The sequence below is a fragment of the Peromyscus californicus genome, unplaced genomic scaffold (assembly GCF_007827085.1).
Source record: "Peromyscus californicus insignis strain IS unplaced genomic scaffold, ASM782708v3 Scaffold_13__1_contigs__length_99412109, whole genome shotgun sequence".
NCBI classification, from domain to species: domain Eukaryota; kingdom Metazoa; phylum Chordata; class Mammalia; order Rodentia; family Cricetidae; genus Peromyscus; species Peromyscus californicus.
In genome coordinates this window covers 92,634,742-92,654,278 of record NW_026294424.1, presented here as the reverse complement: position 1 = coordinate 92,654,278, position 19,537 = coordinate 92,634,742, and the positions used below count along the sequence as shown (strand labels likewise).

The 19,537-nt window shown below is 41.6% G+C and overlaps 1 protein-coding gene across 1 annotated transcript in view; it reads right to left on the bottom strand.

The window, feature by feature from the left end:
• Arhgap24 (Rho GTPase activating protein 24) overlaps window positions 1-18,616 on the bottom strand; it is a 664,750-nt gene extending 646,134 nt beyond the window's left edge. Inside the window, exon 1 of the mRNA XM_052735536.1 lies at window positions 18,525-18,616. The gene's annotated coding sequence lies outside the window, so the exon portion shown is untranslated. The remainder of the gene's footprint in view (window positions 1-18,524) is intronic.
• Between the last annotated feature and the right edge of the window lie 921 nt (window positions 18,617-19,537).

Below are 19,537 nucleotides of genomic sequence, written 5' to 3'. Positions count from 1 at the left end.
AGATGGCATTGACATTGGGAAGTGAAGCTAAACACTTAAAAGCAATTTTTCTTCTGAATGTAAGTGGGTTCTTTACAGTTTCTTTATGATGTGGCTAGCTCATCAAGTGGCCTAATACTACTAAAAATGTAGCACTTACATCGTTTTGCTATGAGAGAAAGGTTCACAAGGAATTATCAGCTGTGTATTTATTTATTTTATAAATGCATTCTACAGCCCTCCCTTGTGGTATATGTGTACTAATACAGCTTAAGAATATATTTGGTTTGGGGTGGAGGGATGGAATACTGGAATTCTCTCAACAGACTACATTTTTAAATACAAGCTTATTTTATTGAATTTCATCTTTGTACCAATGTTACCTATCCAACAATATGAGTTTTAGTACATATTACTTAATCCAACAAAAAGTCATTATTCTTCTTGCATTTGAGTCATCCAAAAAAGATGATGGCATAAATTCTTTAAAGGGATGTTTGCCATTCACGCTCAGAACTTACCATGATGCCTGTAAATAATAGGCGTTCACTGTAAATGGATGAATTCCTCTAGAGTGAATGGATACCCTTTACTATTGAAGTCAGTCAATATTCTAAGATCAAGCCCTTTTCTTATATATCTCTAATTTTTTCCTATTCCATGCCTCATAAAATACCACAATTATCCTTTCATTTTCAAACTGTAAACTTTGGAATCATTTGGGATTTCAGGATTTTCTCCATCCCAGAAGCCCAGGATTCTTGAGTAAGTCTCCAGCCACAGTGGTGGTGGCATCACACCTGACCTTTCTAATCTAATGAGGGATGACATTTCAGTCCTTAAATGAGAAAAGTGGCATTAATAGCTTTTATTGCTAATGAGGCACTGTCTCATGATATTACAGAGTTCCCTCTAGGAATTATGCTTCAAATTACTGGAAGTATGTTATTTACAGAATAGCCCCCTTCCCGTCTGCCTATCACAGTGGTGAGTGCATTTGCTCAAACAGCTGCTTGCAGCAGCAGGAATTGCACATTCCATCCAAGAGTGAACTGCCAGCAATCCGCTAACAGTGTTTCAGTTGGGATGAGACCGAGGGAACTGCATGTAAATACACGAAATGCTTATTCCTATTTAACTTTGCACATACTAACCATGAGATATAGTCTTCACTCATTAGTTGCCGGCTAGACCAGGCAATATACTGTTTGCATGTAGATATAAGACATAATTCTTATCATTAAATTGACAGACTTTGAAGAAAGTTTTGGGGTGAGGAATCCAAAATAAAGTACCTATAGTGATACTCATAGGACAGAGCATAAGAAAGGCTGTCCAAGAACAAGGAATTTGGTAATGACATTTTAGGAAAGATAGAGGCATTCATGCTTTCTCAGACTTTCTGATAAGGGTCTGTCTATATCATTTTAGATGCAATAATAAATATGAATAACAATTCTGAAAGCTTTGTGGTGGATATAAAAATGATGCTGATGTTTCAAATGGCAACATAATTACAAAAGTGGAATCCATGGCTTCTAGTCCATAAAATGTAAGAAGAGAGACCCCCTCTGCTTCAATTTAACCTGGCCTCCCAGTCCAGGGAAAAGGCTAACTGCCCTTTTGAGGGATGGAAGCCCAAGGAGAGGAACTAAGCCAAAGAGGAAGGAGACAGATGGAGGAAAGACATGCCTGACTGATGGCATCCTGGGACTGTCTTCTGAGACGTCATATGGATTACTTCCCAGTCAAATGCTGTGGAATGACATTCTGTATGCTGTGAATGTGTGTTGCTCTGATTGGTTGTTAAATAAGATGCTGATTGGCCAGTAGCCTGGCAGGAAGTATAGGCAGGATAAGCAGACAAGGAGAATTCTGGGAAGAGGAAGGCTGAGTCAGGAGTCACCAGCCAGACACAGAGGAAGCAAGATGTGAAGACAGAACTGAGAAAAGGTACTAAGTCATGTGGCTAAACATAAATAAGAATTATGGGTTAGTTTAACTGTAAGAGCTAGTCAGTAATAAGCTTGAGCCAATGGCCATACAGTTTGTAAATAATATAAGCCTCTGTGTGTTTACTTGGGTCTGAGTGGCTGCAGGACTGGCGCGTGAGAGAGATTTGTCCTGACTGAAGGCCAGGTGGGACACAGGAAAACTTCAGCTACAGTCATAGCAGAAGGGAGGCTCTCAATGACACTGGCTAATGGTCTCTGGAATACATCCCCACCCACTCACATCCACTTCCAGTCTGTGAAAATCTGAGACCATGTTATCACATGCTTCAGCAGGAATCTGAGTTGCAGGAGGAAGGAGGGTAATTGGTGAGTGTACCTGGGCTGTGCTCGTGTGAAAGCTGTTGACTTCTCCAAAAAACGTTAGCTAATACAGTGGCTCTGGTTGAAGCAAGTGGCCGATTGTTCCAGAGACAAGTAACCATGAGAATCTGAAGTGTCTGGAATTCATAAGGGCTGTGATGTCACTTCTGTGGGCCTGAACCACAAAGGAAGGAACAGAGCTGAACCACGTCTCCTGAGCTTGGACCTGGAAACAGATGGACCTCCACCCACCATGTACTGTAATGACTGTCACTGTATGCCGGGTGGGGCTCAGACCTCTGTGGAAAGGGAGAGGAAGGAAATGGGAAATGGGGTAAGTAAGTAGTAAGCAGGGATTCAACAGCATCACCTAGCTTCTTTTTTAAAAAAGGACTCAGGGAAACGTGGCAAAATATAACACTTTAGAATTAATCATAATGTACACACATATTTGTTATTCTTTTCAGCTTTTAATATCTTTGAAAGACAAAGGTCAAGCAAATAAAAGATAGGTTGTGACGGTTATTTTTAATTGTCATCTCAGCATCCTCTAGACTCACCTGGTGCACACACATACCACAGTGCACATACACACACACACACACACACACACACACACACCATAGTGCACATACACACATCATACATACTCACATACCATAGAGCACACACATACAGCACAGTTCACATACACCACACATACATGCTCACATACCACAGTGCACATACATACACACACCAAGTACACACACTCCACAGTGCATACACACACACAGCACAGTGCATATACATCTCACACACACACACACACAAATACACACACACCACAGCATGTACACATATATACACAATCATTTCAAGAATATAAATTCATTCTATTAAGAATGTGCTATACATATTTGAATACTGAAGCCTTTGTTTTAGTTTGTAATAGTCTCTTTAGCTTATTTTTGTGACAAAATACATTTCATCAGGAAATATTTCCTGTCAATAAAAACACAGATGAAAATGAGATATTCTGTTTTGATATCTAACTCAAGTAAATCTCTGAGACATCAATACAAGAAGTTTATAGGGCAGGGTTTAGATACGTTACCAAACCCCTCTTTTTACCTGGATGGTCTGTGGTTTTATTGACTCATGACATTGCTTAGTATGAACATGAGGTATGAAGTCAGAGCACCAATTCTGGCCCTCCACCCTTCTCACCCTTCCAGGGGTACAGATGTCACTCTGTTTGGCAGCAGCAGCATGGGTATAAAGTGAACTCCTCCCCTACACTTCTCTTTCGATCCCTAATCTCCTGAATCTAAAAAGACCCATGTTTCCCTTTCACCTTCAACTGTGGACCCTCAAATGGAAGGCATCAGCCTTGCTTCCCAATGAAAGGGCAATTAAGAGGTTGAACATTTCTACTGAAAAGAAAGCATGGAATACGGTGCCCATTCAATCCGACCAGTCTCCTTCTGACAGCCCATATCAGACTGCCTGCCTCTGTAGAATGCTCACCACTTCCTGTAACAATGGGCGAATCAATCCCACTGATTTCTTCAGGCTTTCCCAGGTAATCCTTGACCGGGTCAGTGGCAGGATTACTGTAAGCCTCTTTGACAACATGAGAAAGCCAGAACTGTAAATATAATTAGTGATTCCTTTCTACATGTCCCAGGAGACATTTTTCTGCCTGAGGAGGTTGAGTGCAGCAGCAAACAGAGGTGATGGGGTTGGGGGACCAGCACAATGAGGGACAAGCAGAAGGTACCTTGAAGAGACATTCCAGCCTTTGAGCTGTGGCATGTCAGGATTACCCAGCACTGAGAGCAGACAATGATTAAACAGGCCCCTACTCTCTGAGTCAAAATTATTTTCAGCAATAATTGTAAAATGGAATGAGTAATCAACTGCTTTAAAAGATACAAAAACAGGGAAGCTTCCCAAGCACGAATATTCACATTTTGAGTTTGCTTCATCTTGTCCATCCTTAAGCAAGCCCAATAAAGGACAGCTTGGGTTCCTTGACTAAGCAGGTACACACGTATCAATCATATTCATATTTATGAGGCAAAGATGTGGGGATCAAAACAGCACCTTTACCCCTCACGGCTGATAAAAATCATTTTGAAATGAACTTGAGGATGTAGCAATAATGAGCATATACTAATTCAAAACAGCGGGCCCAGATGAAGCCGGGCCATCACTGTTTCATTTGCTTTGATTTTTATTTCTTCTGCGTATTTTAGTCATAGTACAGTTCCTCTGTGATTCTAAATCATTCTTTAATGGTTTAGAATAACTGAGGAATAATTTTCATCCAGACACTGTTTTAAGATACATTCTAATAAATTCATAGAGCTATGCCAGCACAAATATCCAAATATTTACTTTGCTCAATTCACTGTTGTATTTTCTTCTCTTTTTAATTAGTTTTAAGTTAGTATATAAAGCGCTGAATTTCTTTGTGACATTTTCGTACATACTATGCTCTTATTGGCCCCATTACCCCCTACCCTCCTGACCCCACACTTGATGATCCCCCTTTCCTCCCCTCTGACAACCCTGTGAGGAACACGGATGCCCCACTTCATAATACGGAGCATGGGAGGCAGTTTACGTTACAACCTTGCAAGACTGGGTGTCCCCTGGCTAAGTAACCAGGGAGGGAGACACAGTTTTACATGACATCTGCTGTTTACATTTGCCTTTTCCTCAACGAAGATCCTGTTCATTTTACATTTTATATCCTAAGCCTCCTAAATTCCGAGCTAGCTCAGTGGTTCTCAACCTGTGAGCCATAGCCATTGGAAAACACGTATTTCCAGTGGTCTTAGGAACCCCTAACCATAAATGTACTTTTGTTACTACTTCGTAACTGCCACTTTGCTCCTGAGCGTTGTCTCAGTTCCAAAGACCCCTGAAAATTCGTGGTGTTTTCCGACGGTCATGACCCACAGGTTGAGAACCTCAGCTAGATAAACCTTTCTTTGTATAAGTTAGCTATCGTAGGTCTTTCATTACAGTAGCATACGGACATCTAAGGCAGGGAGAACTCTCTGGTATTCCTTTCGTTTGGATCTGAAGACACTGGGGTGGCTAAGTCTTTCCTAGATCCTTAAGTAGTCTCACATTCTTCTGTGTAGCTCTCCTTATTTCCATTTTCCTCTCTCCCACACCATGGCCTAAAGAGGTTTCTGTTCCTTCCTCTGTATCTTCCGCAGGCTTTTCCATTAATAAACCAATTACAACTCTAATCTCATGTTGTGTTCACTTCTCAGAGAACCCAAGCTGAAACTCAAATCTACAACTTAAAACTGGGACGGATAATGACCTGTCTAAGAATAATGCTCTTCATCTGTTAAAACTGAAAATAACAAAATCCATACGGGATTTAATGAGGGCTAAGTGAGACATGTTTTAGCAGCCAGCTTCCTAGCATATAGAGTTAACAAACATCGGTACCAGCCCCCACAGCGTTCATAAACAACTCAATTCCTCTGGCATCAGTAAGCATCTTCTATAATAATTCATGCACTGTGGTTGGGCACAGGAGAGGGCATATGATGAATTACAGATGGGATTTCTAAAGGTAAACCCAACAACAAAGACCACAGTGGGGGGTAGGGAGGTGGCCTCACTGGTAAAATGCTTGTTGCACAAAGATGACCTGGGTCTAACGCCCAGAATCTACGTTAAAAACTGCAGGTACAGACCTGTAGGACCGCAGTGTTGGAGAGGTTGGGACAGGAGTTCCCTGGAACTTGCTGGTGAGGTCCAGGTGAGAGCAGTAAACTCACAGTAAAGTGGAGATAACTGAAGAAGACACTAACAGCAACATCTGGATCCCATGTGGACACAGACATGCACACAGATGTGTACACACTCATGAACATGTACATGCACATACACACAAAAAATATTATACTAAAGGCAACAGATCCTGTATGTTGATATTATCTACCTGGTCTAGAACAGAGGCACAAAACCAAAACCTTCAGAGGAAATGATAATAATACACATATATCACAAACATGTTGATTATATTACATAAGAAAGTTTTGACTCAAAATTTTTTAAATCAAGGACGTATGACTTCTGTCAACTAGCATCTCTGAAACTCAGGAACATCTATTTGAAATTCCTGCCTATCTTCTAAAGTGTGGCTCTTCAAACATAAACCACAGCCTCTGCAGGTTCAGGGAGGCGTGCTGTTCACAGAGAGCTGCTGATAGGCACACGGTCAGGAAGAGGCAAGAAAACTACTCTACTATCCAAAAAGAATGGTTTTAGGAAAGGAAAGGGGGAAAAAAGTTGTGTTATTGTTGCTACCAAATATAAATAAATATGAGAAACTGATAAAAATCCAGCTAGTTCTGCTATAATGCAACATCTACATTAATTAAAATCTCTATGTTGGGCAAAATCCCATGGAACCACATAGAACCTCTGAGAAAATGGCAGGGGTCACGTTCTAGCTGGCTTTCTGTTGCTATGGCAAACATCTCATCAAGCAACTCGAGAAGGAAAGGATTTATTTGTCTTACAGGCTATAATCCATCATCAAGGGAAGCTGAATTGGGACCCGAGGCAGGAGCTGGAAGCAGAAGCCCCAGAAGGACACAGCGTTCTGATTTGCTCCCTCTGGCCTGCTAAGCTAGCTTTCTTACACAGCCTAGGTCTACTTCCCTAGAAATGGCATTGCCACAGGAGGCCGAGTCCTCCTTCAGCAATTTAGAAAACGTCTCACAGACACGGCCGTGGGCCAATCTGATCAAGGCAATTTTCCAGTTCAAGTCTCTCTTCCAAGGTGACTCTAGGTTTGTGTCAAGTGAACAAGCTGAAGCTAGTTATAACATAATCCTTAAAAACTTCATTAATTTTAGCCATAACACATGCTTAAATATCAAAACACCATATTATATTTCATAAATTATAGATAGATGATAGACAAGTGATGATAATGAAGATGATAGATAGATGATAGATAGACAGATTTAACTTAAAGAAGTATTATACAAATTTCAACATACCTTTATGCTAAACGCCTGAAGAAACCAGAATAGAATAAATGTATCTCAACATAATAAATGCTAAATATGAGAAACCTGTAGCCAAAATTTATACTAAATTGTGAAAAACAGAAAACATGGTCTCTAAATCAGGAATGATTTAGCATGTCCACACCCTTCTTTTTCTACATAGTGCTTAGATAGTCTTAGATAGAACAGCAGACAAGAGAAAGAAATAAAAGTGTTAAAAATAGGATATAAAGGTAAATTATCTTTATCTACGGATGATATGACCCTAGAGTTAAATGACCACACAGACCACACCAAGAAACACTTAGATTTGATAAACACTTTTAGCAAAGTAGTAGGATACAAAAATCAATACACAAAACTATACTAATAGTAAGCTTTCTGAAAACAATATAGGTAAAAATGCCATTCACAACAGCTTCAGGAAAAGACTAAGGAATGATCCTAATCAAGGAAGTAAAAGATGTCTACAGTGAAAATATCATGACACTTAAAGAAACTGAGGGCAACACCAGAAGGCGGAAAGATCCGCCACACTTAGGGGTCTGCAGAATTAATACTGTGAGAATTGCAATGTTGCTGAAAGCAATATTTCCACATGATACCCATCAAAATTCCAGTAACATTCTTCACAGGATCAGAAAAAGTCAAAATGTGTATGGAGACACAAAAGACCCTGAATAGTCAAAGAAATTCTAAGCAGAAAGAACAATGCTGAAGGCATCACAATATCTGATCTCAAATTATACCACAGAGCCACAGTAATAACAACAGCTCCTTACATGTTGTCACAGAAACAAACATGAAAACCACAGAATAGAATAGAGAACCCAGAAGTAAATGCACTTAGCTACAATATATATATATATGCTGGAGAAAATAACTTCCTAACAAATGGTGCTAGAAAATTGTATATCCACGTGTAGAATAATAAAAGTAGATCCATATCCCTGACCTTGTACAAAACATCAACTCAAACCTCAATAAAAGACCTGAAATTTTGATTCTGGTAGAGGGAAACATAAAGAAGGACTTCTGTGACTCAGGAAATAGTAGTAAAAACTGATATATGAGATCGAATGAAATAATTGTCAGCACAGCAAAAGAAACACCATCTGAAGGAAAGTCTAAAGAAAAGAAGAAAAGTAATTTCAACTACACTTCAAATGAGATGATTATCTGGAATATTCAAATAACCCCAAAATTTAAACACACACAAAAAACATTAACGGCAAGTGACCTCCATAAACATGTCTCTAAAGAAGAAGACAACTGGGCAATAAATACATGAAAAAGGTTCGGCACCCTTAGCCATCAGAGGAAGAAAAATTAAAGTACTTTGAGATTCCATCTCACACTGGTGGGAATGGCCACTCTCCAAAGAGTAACGGACAAAAACACGGATCAGGACACACAGTAGAAAACAGACCTTACACCCTGTTGGCAGGAATGTAAACTGACCACTAGAAATCAGCATGGAGGTTCCTCAGCAAGCTACACACAGAAGTAGCATCCAATCTGCTCCATCGTGACCGGGCATAGACCTGAAGGAATCTGTCAGTGCCAGTCACAAGATACTTACAAATTCATGTTTGTCTCAGTTTTTATGATCACCAAGATACGAAACCAGGCCAGATGCCCATCAACACATGAATGGAGTTTTTATTGTGATTTATACATAAGGGTGTTTTAGTCAGCTGTATGTAACAAACCAATAAAATTATGTCATTTTCAGGAAAATTAATAAATGTTAAGTGAAGTAAGCCAGACTCAGAAATACAAACGCTGAATGTTCAGCTTTTCCTGAAGCTGTTATGAATGGCATCTTTACCTGTATTTTCTTCAGAAAGCTTACTATTAGTATATTTTTGTATATTGATTTTTATATCTTACTACTTTGCTAAAAGTGTTTATATCAAATCTAAGTGTCTCTTGGCATGGTTTATGTGGTCATTTAACTCTAGGGTCAAGTCACAGAAGTCCTTCCCTATGTTTCCTCATATATGGAATCTAGAATTATGAATGTCTATTTAATACCTCTCTGACATCCACATATACATTCTACATGACAGGGAGGAAGGGGCCCAAAGGGAGGATAAGAAAGGGTAATTAACAAAATTGTTAGAAAAAAACAGATATCACATGTTTCCAATCACACGGATAACCTAGATTTAAGTATAAATATGTTTACACACGCATGCCCACACATCTGACACAAAGCAGAAAAGGAACAAAATGAGGTAGTAAAGGTACCCACTGAGGGAGGAAGGGGTGACGGTGGAGGAGGCAGGGTGATGAGGGTGAGATCTGAGCAACACACAAGGATACATGTGCACGAAAATGCCACGCTGAAACACAGTGTTTTGTACTCTTACTGAAAATAAAAATGTACCAATGTGTAATACACAATTCTTTGGCTGATGAGTTTTAGGTAGTTTCTAAATGTTTTACTTTTTTAAGAAAAAATTAAATTTTTTTTCATTATTTATAAAAGCATATGTGAAGAATTACTTTTTTATGTCTCTGTTTTGCTTGCATGTGTGTCTGGGCACCATGCATGTGTCTGGTGGCTACGGAGTTTGGAAGAGGACGTCAGATCCTGTGGATCTGGAGTTACAGATGGTTGTGAGCCTCCATGTGGGTGCTGGGAACCGAACCCAGGTCCCCTGCAAGGGTAGGAAGTTCTCTTCCCCACTGAGAAGTCTCTGCAGGCTATGTTTTGACTCATTTGTGTTTTCTTACTTTTCACTTCACAATTATAGAACCAACTAACTTTTCATTAATCTATCAACTTATTTAAAAACTCTAATCTCCCCTGTATCAGGCATTGCCCCAGAAACTAGACGTATACATTGATTATAAGATTGAAACAGTGGGCTGGTGAGACACCCAGTTGGTAAAATGCTTGCTGTGCATCATAAGGACCTGAGTTCGATCCCCAGAACCCATGTTCAAAAGCCAGTCACGGTGCACACTCACAACCCCAGCAAAGCCAGGCATGGTGCACACTCACAATCCCAGCACTGGGATGCTGCGGGTTGGTCTTTCTGTACGCTGTGAATATGTGTTGCTACCATTGGTTAATAAAGAAGCTGCTCTGGACTATGGCAAGACAAGCCATAGCCAGGCGGGAAATCTAAGCAAAGGGACAGAGAGAAGGACAGAATTAGGGCAGACGCCATCCAGCTACCCAAGGGGCAAGATGCCAGCAGACTGGTAATGCTATGGCCACGTGGCGATATATAGAGTAAGAGAAATGGATTAATTTAAGATGTAATAGCTAGTTAGAAATAAGCCTGGGCCATAGACCAAACAGTTTGTCAGTAATATAAGCCTCTGCATGTTTATTTGGGACTTAACAGCTGTGGGACACAGGAAAGCTTCCATCTACACAGGAAGGCAGACAGACTGATACCATATCTTACTTGCTGATCTCTAACTCTGTTTCAAAAAACAAGGTGGATGCCCCCTGAGAAATGACAGCAGAGGTTATCCTCCACTTGTGTGTGGGGGTGGGTGGGAGTGCGCACGCACGCACGCACGCACGCACGCGCATAAAATTCACACATAAAATTCAAGTACAAATTCTCATCTGTACATCCTTTTTAGCATTTTTCCACTTCACCAGATAGATCCTCCTTGATGTCTTCTTTATCTTAGTGGCTTATATTTATATGTTTTCCTTTTTATACATATTCATGGATTTTTAACAAAATGGCTCACACTACAGCTCTTCTTCTGTGACTTCTTTTTAATAACTTAATCGTATGCCAAGAAAGTTTTCTTGCCACTTTATAAAGATCATTAAAAAAAAAAAAAAACCCACCCTCCGAAAAAAGATACAAACACGCAAGAATGCTTTGTTGGTGACATGCTTAAGGAAAGCAGAAGCCTAGGAAGCATTGTTGCTCAGTTTTACACACAGGGAATGGTTGTCAACTATATACGTGCTACAGTCAATGTGGAAATGCAGCTTGAGAAACGCCTGGATTCGGCAGGACAAGCTGGTATGGAATGGTGGAAAGGGAGCTGTCTTCAATGGGTCTGAACATTCTAACTCTAGGCACGGGTGTGCATGGATGATAATGCACGTGGTGAAATGAAGTAATGGGTAACTTCTGAGACACAAGCGTGTTTGTGTTATGAATTCCCTCACAGCAGGTTCAGCGGGCTGCGGTTCACTGCTTGTACCTATGGTTTCACCCAAAACCATGCAGAAAGGGAGGCAGAATTTGCATCATGTTAAAAGTGTCCAGTTATAAGTTATGTTGGAGCAATCTCATGTTCTGTACAATAGCAGAATTTATGTATTCCATTAGTCCTCTGGGGAACTTTTTCCATTGAAAGAAGCAATTTTTAAGGCTTAAGAAAATCTGTTATTGAATGAGCTTTTTTTTTTTTTTTAATGGTGCAAGGGCCTGAAGAAATGGCTTACTGGTTAAGAGCACTGACTGGTCTTCCAGGGGACCCAGGTTCCATTCCCAGCACCCACACGACAGCTCATATCAGTTCCCAGGGATCTGATGCCATCTTCTGGCTACTGTGAGCACTACACAAAAATGGGACACAGATATACAGACAGACGAAACACCCACAAACATAAAATAGTAAGATAATTATTTAAATGACACAAGAAGTTGTTAATTGATCTTCTAGATAAGCAATGTGCACCTAGTTTAAGAAGGACAAAAAAAACCCTGAAGCTTTCTGTAATATTTTCTCATTTCTTTTTTTTGAATTAGCTAATATCAATCAACTAATTTCCTAACATTATAGATAAAACAGTCTATTAATTCCTCTTTGGTTCCAAAATATGTGCATCTCTTTCTCTTACATTTAAAGCTGATGGTGGGACATTTTCTACAATCATGTTTTTATCTTGGTGGTGGACTCATGCCCCAGAAACTTGCATTTCACCTCTATCTAGGTCCCATCAGTTCAGGGGCTGTTCACAGAAAGACCCAAGATCAGCTCCGGTTTCTCCTGGATACTGCTGAAGGTGAGGGGCATGGATTCTAGACTTACAGTGTTCCTTTACCCCTTCAAGGCCTCGGTTTCCTTCAAAGAGGATGAAAAGAGACTGCAAATGTCCTACTAACATGCCTGTGAAAGAAAACCAGGGACTCCAAACTTACCCTGGCAGATTACGGTGCTAAGCCAGACCTTCATATGGTATTTACACAATCACCCGGTTTTCAACAGTCACCTCACTTAACTGGACGTATTTGCACCCCGGTAACATAGTGCAGATCATTTCCCTATTCACCCAGGGTTTCCCCATCCATGCCATTTGATTGATAACTTTCTAGCACACTTTGGAAAATAACACTTAACCAGGCATTTCCAGAAAAGCCTCAAGAGATCGGGTACTGTTAACACATGGAAGTCCCTGGGCAAAGCCGCATCAGAACTGAACCGGTGGTGAATAAATCAAGCCATCTGACTGCTCAGCTTCTCCGTTATAGAACATCTAAGGCCCTTGGGTGTATTTATTAGTTTTGTTTGGCTTTCTTTAATTCTAGAGAAAAAAAAATTGTTTCAAGAAAAGGCCAGCAAAGGGGCCACAGGGACGAATGTCTAATTATGCCACCGTGAGGTAGGCTAGAACTGTGCCCTCTGCTTCCTGAGTAGACACCCATTCTAAAAAACCTCCAATTCTTGGCACAACGATGGAGTGAATTACCTGACTGATACATTTCAGGGAAGAGTTAGCTGCGGATATAACTGCTGCTCTGCCTGTCAGCTCACCCTTGAATCTGGCTACCTACACAGTGGAGGTATTTCGCTCTTATTATTCAAGCACTTAGAACAGAGAAACAACTCTGCCTCCAAAGTGGAGATTCAATTTTCAATTTGAAGGAGTTTTAGAATGTGAAACCTTGATCTGGGAATGCTGAGAAACACATGAAATGCAGTCTGGGTGGCAAACATAACATTGAGTCCTAAGGGCCTGGGTGAGGATGTTGACTTTGTGGGTTTTGTGGCAAGGTTGCAGCTGGGTGCACAGCTGGGTGTCTGTACCTCTAACCAGTGCAGCTTACACAGCAGCCTTAGACCATGGACTTGAAAGAGATGAGAACTTCGTGGTGGGAGGCCACAGTTTATGGTGGCATGATCACATATGCGCAGCTGTTTTGTACAGTAACAGGCTAAATTTCCCAACCAAGGCTTCCTGTGCCTTAAATAAGGGCACACAGGCCACTGAGACTTTTGGAAGCTGGCGGTAGTAGCTTAACCTTGACCTACCCACTGTATGTAAACAATGAGTGGCATGCTTCTTGTTGTTGATCTTACTGTTTCTAAACTATGTACACAGTCGATGCCATTAATGCACACAGGCATCTTCATGTGATAAGGACTCTGGAGAATATATGTTGAAGTCTTAGTTAAGTTTGGGCCAGATATGATGTCTTCAAGAAGAGAAAAGCGCCAGGCGGTAGTGGTGCACGCCTTTAATCCCAGCACTTGGGAGGCAGAGGCAGGCGGATCTTTGTGAGTTCGAGGCCAGCCTGGTCTACAGAAAGAGATCCAGGAAAGGCTCAAAGCTACACAGAGAAACCCTGTCTCGAAAAACCAAAAAAAAAAAAAAAAAAAAGAAGAGAAAAGTGCCTGTTCTTCCTGAACCATCCTTAGAGTACCAGATTCAAAAAGTTTCAAAGGCAGTGTCAGTTCAGAATCTGTTCAGTGTGTTTCTCCAGGTAGACTGAGGCCAAGCTAGTGTAAGAGTTCTTGTAGCTTTGATTTCATGACAGAAGCAAAGTGTCCACTGTGGGGGGACATGAAGGATGAATGACTAAGAATAATCCATGTGAGATTATAATCACAATTCCTGAAAAGTATAGCTGGATGGTTCTCCAAAGAGCCAAGAACCCCCTCCCTACAAGCCACTGTGAACAGCACAACCCTGCTGGCCCTTCACAGAAGAAGACCGTGTTCCCTTCAAGAGCTGACCCTCCTGCTAAATCCTGAATCTGCATAGGCAACTGGTCTCTAGGAAACCCATTTCTCAGGTCATAGATTCGGAAAGCTGCCAGGAATGGAGAGGCACCTCAGACTAAAGTCAACACCCCATCCTGTCCTGTCCTCACATCTCATTGAGCAGCTTCTAGAATCTTTGGCACAGAAAAATGCCGAGTGTCCCTAAAAGATCTTTTCCAGGATCCAGGGATGGTTGTTGTAAATTTGGTAGGAGAGGAACCCACACCATAATAAGCTTTCTCCAAAAACTCAAGGTACATCAGAAACTTGACATTGAATCCGTGCAATATCTGAAGCTGTGGATGAGCCACACACGGATCCCATGAGACATAGCAAGGCTGGTGCTGCTGGACAGCTGCTAATTTCCACAGCTGGTGGGGGCGTGCTGCTGGCACTGACCAAAACGAGAAATTGGGGAGAGATTTGGGGTTTTGGTTTTTTAACTAATTTCTTTGAAATTCTAGAAGTGAAGCAATTTGAGTCTGGGTTTCTATTTAAGAGTTTAAGTTTGCCCTTTAATTTTTGTAGAAGGATGTATAAGTGGACAGAGATTTTTATTTAAATTTAGAAAATCTAGCTTAGGCACACTGTTATTGGAATATCTTCCTGTGATCATCTAGTATCATTCCAACCCCCGTCCCCAACAAGCTTGGACAATGAATCTGGATATAATTTGGGCCGAAAACGGAAAGCAAAGGAAGAAACTTTTGGATATATTATACAATGCCTCTTTTAGACATTTGGGGTAGGACACAGCCAAGAAAGGTCAGACATGAGAGGCTGGACCATCGTCTCATGACACAGGAGCAAGGCTGTCTTGATATCTAGACACTGCGTTAAACAGCAGTGGCAGCAGCCGCTGCCTGCATTCTGCAGTGTGCTACCTGGAGAAAATGGGGCAGGAGTTTTAAGTCTTTACCTTCCACTTAGTTCTCTGTAATGAGGATTTTCCAAGGTTTCACACCCTAGAAATTGAGTCAGCTCACCTACTCATTAGTTTGTGAGGAACTAGGTGGGCATAGCTCAGCCCTGTTGTTCCAACATTCTCAAAGGAACCAACTGCCCTGGGAAGGTGTTTTTGGTAAACAGGGAAGCTTCCCAAGCAATATTCACATTCTGATTTTGCTCCATCTGGGCCTGCTGTTTAGAATTAATATATGCTCATTATTGCTACATCTTTAATAAGTTCATTTCAAAATTATTTTTATCAGTCATGAATGATAAAGGTGATAGTTTGATCTCTACATGTCATATATATGAATATGATTGATATGTGTATACCTACTTAGGCAAGGAAACCCAAGCCATCATTTATTGGACTTGCTTAAGGATGGACAAGATGAAGGAAGAGGACATCTTCCTTGGGGTTAGTCTGCTGAGGGTTGACTCCAAAGGAAGATACAAAAGGGTGGAGCTTCCCTCCAGTTAACAAGTAAGAGAACAGGAACAGAAATAGCTGCACCATTGAGTGTCTTCCTTTCCACAGAGTACCACAAACACTAATTGGTCTTAATAATCAAAACCCAGAGCCAGATATCGGGGTAAATGCTGAAAGATCAGACAGACAAAGGAGAAAGCCACAGCCACTTCTTACCTGGCCAACCCCTCAGCCTGAAAGGGGCCGAGCTCCTGTCTCCTCCCATCTTATCACTTCCTCTCTCTCTGCCCAGCCATATCACTTCCTGTTTCCTCCTCCCAAGTGCTGGGATTAAAGGTGTGTGCCACCACTGCCTGGCCTCTATGGTTAACTAGTGGCTACCTCTGCCCTCTGATTTCCAGGCAAGCTTTATTTGTTAGAAACAACCAAAATATCACCACACCACGGCTCCCAGGCTCTAAGTATGTAAAAGAGATTGGAATATTTTTGAGCACCTAAGCTTAAGAGGCCAGAACTCTTGTCTGAAAACAAGAGTCCAGACAGATGAAAGCCATGAAGAAATCAAAAGCCGAAGCTTGGCTGTGGGTACAGCAGTGCAAGCTACACAGTCTGTGAAGACGAACTACCCCTGTTTCCTCCCCCCTCTCTTCAGCACCTGCACCAAATATCCAATACGACTGTCGGCAAGATGGCGATGTGCAAGAGAAGCCAGGGTACCAAAGGACCCGGGAACAGAGAGGGAGGCAAACTTCATTCCCGGGCTATGCTGATCCCAGAAGCTGGTCCTGATCTCATCAATGGGCCATGCCAGCAGCTCTATTGGCTTTTTTAGAGTTTGGGACACTTTTTTTTTCCTATATGATGCCCAGCAATTCCATGAGTCAAATAAAACTGTTGTTCTTCCCTGTAACTCAAAAATCAAACAAACCTAAAGCTTCGTCACAGCCCCCACCACCTCAAAAAAAAATGGTTTTCACAAAGGAAAACCATTAGCTGAATCTAGGAGTGGAGATCAGAACCAGAGGGCTAAACCCCCACCTTCCTTCTCGTTTCCAATATTTCCCATGGTCCATCCTTTCACACAGTGGGAAAGCTCTCTCAGAAAAAACCCAAACCAGACTCCATTAGCGCCTTCAGATCAATTGTGTGAACAGTTTACCCAACAGTTTGTCTGTTGCTTGCTTGTTAGCTTGAGAAAGGGTCTTTCTAGGTCATCCTGGCTGGTACTCACTTCACAGCCTGGGCTGGCACAAAGCTTGTGACATTCCTCCTGCCTCAGCCTCCCAAATGCTTGGATTGCAGGCATGTACAAGCTTAACTGTTCTGTGTCCAAAGGAGATAAACATGACTTTGTTCCCTCCCTCAACACTGACCAGGAGAAAACTCCATGCCACTCTGTTCTGTCTTCAAGTGCCTTCAGTGCCAAGCAAGGCATGGTTTAGTTTACGTGAATGAGAAAGATTTTTTTTTAAAGTCTTTAGATTTTAGCACTGTCCAACTGTTGACAGTCTCAGAGTCTCTATACAAAATTTGAAGTGTGGAATGGAAAGACACCCTAATAATAAAAAATAGCCAGAATATCCTGACCCTGCCCCCTCTCCAATCACCAATAGTGATCTGACTAAACAGCTCTAATTGATAAGCATCCAAACAAGCTAGAGAAGGTTGATGGGCACCGAAGAGTCAAGCAGGGTTAGACCAGAATGGAAAATGCTACCTGGCTGTCAGGAACTCTCTCAGTTGAAATCAAACACACTTGATTCCATGTTATTCACACACATACGTGTATACACACACAAACATGTATATACAAACACACACACACACACACACACACACACACACACACACACACACACACACTATGAGCAAGTTTCAGAGCCATATTCTGGTTTAATCCTATTGGTGACTAGTTGATTCTATAGGATTCAAGGGACTTATAGAGCTGGACTCTCCCACATGATTTTTCTGTAACTTCTGAGTTGCTCATGTCACTCATGGAAAGCACATCAGAAACCCATTCTCCCACCTCGGAGAGTTTGGAAGTAAACTGCAGCAGGAAAAACTCCCCAAGGGCTCTAACTCTCTCTCAGGATGGGAAGGGATCTCCAGGGGAGCACAATACAGTTGTTCTGGAGCGCACAGATTGTTCTCTGCCTCCCTTCTTTTTCTCCTCTCATTTAACTACCGACAATCTTCCTCCATCATCGTGGTCTGCTGAGAAAACCTTAGTTAATCTGCAGAAATCTCTTAACAAAACCCATGCCGACTGTGTTCTGCCCTTAGGTAACTGGCTCCGCCACGATGCACTTGCCACCACCGAGTGGGAGCGTCACACTAGCAGCTCTTATTCATAATTGATGCTGACACTTAATACAACCTCTTTCTGTCATAAGATCCACTTTAAATCCAGAGGAACGGAACTGGCGGGCTTCAGGCTCAGTCTGTGTGCACCTCACCCACCTGAATACATCTGTGACCTCTGGATCCCTGAAATACTCTTTTCAGAGGACAAAAATCATACAAGACCTCCATTTCCACCAACCTTTAGAATGAAAACTACCAAAGACAGAATGAAACCACTGCATCAAACTTAACACAGCAGCTACCCAGCAAAAACACAGCATGCACATGCAAGTCGGCGTTTGTCTCCCCAGAAAGTCACAGAGCCTCGCAATTCTGTTTGATAAAAAAGCATGCTCACTGCTTTACCCTAACACCATTGACATACACCTTTTCTTCAAGACAGGGATTTTTAGTTGGACTTTTGTGGCTTACCTAAACTATTCCTATTTACTTTCGACATAAACAACAGATGAATAAATTGCATTGGGTACTCACAGGAGAGATCTCAGCTCTAGCCCCCTAACATGAGACGTGGCGGCTGCAGACTGAACGCGGCTGCTGTAGGGAGCTACTCCGGTTTCCTTACAAAACAGCACCCTCTGGTGGCTGCTCCGAGATGATCAAGGCGTGCGCGCCGAGCACGTGATAGGATTTGTTTACTATCAAATTACGCAATGTCAAAACACTCCAGCGAGAACCAAAGCTGACCCTGGAGGTGAGGGGCACAGGTACTAGGCTCATGCTACAGCTCTCTGGGGTTTATAAATGGAAAGATGTTTAAATATCATTCCCTTATCACCTCTGTAAGGTGCCTCTGATGAAAACACCAGCTTCCTCGGTAGTAGTTTATCATTTCTCTATTGTTATTAGTGTGCTGTTGAAATGATCATCATTAATATTAACAGAAAAGTTACCATTTGCTCGAAAACACATTCGTGGCTTTGCACACTCTACCCCTACCTAAAACTCATTATGAGAGTGGGAATGTGGCTCAACTGGGAGAGAACTTTCCTAACGTACACAAAGTCCGGGATTCGCTCCCCAGTATCTAACCCAACGGAGCGTGATGACACACCAGCAATCCCAGCACTCGGGATGTGGAGGCAGGAGGGTCAGAAGTCTAAATTATCATCAGGGACATAGTAAGTCAAGGCCAGTCTGGGCTACATGAGACCCTGCCTCCAAAACAAAACAAACATGAGCAACAAAAACCACTATGACAGTATATATAACCTAGGCTTGATCCACCTTGTGTTTTATGGATCAGTAGCCGAGATCTATCCATATAACATAAACTGCCCAAATTTAACCGCGAAGATACCGAGGCAAAAATACCTGCGTATATTTACAAACTGTCATAATCCTGACATGGACTAGCAGAAAACATGGTTAGTTTTGGACCAAATCTAGCCTCATCAGACTGTAAAATCCAGTGGAGTTAGTAAATGATGATCAAATTTAGCGCTTCAATATTCATATAGCTAAAATTTTAGCTTTAAGTTTAGGTT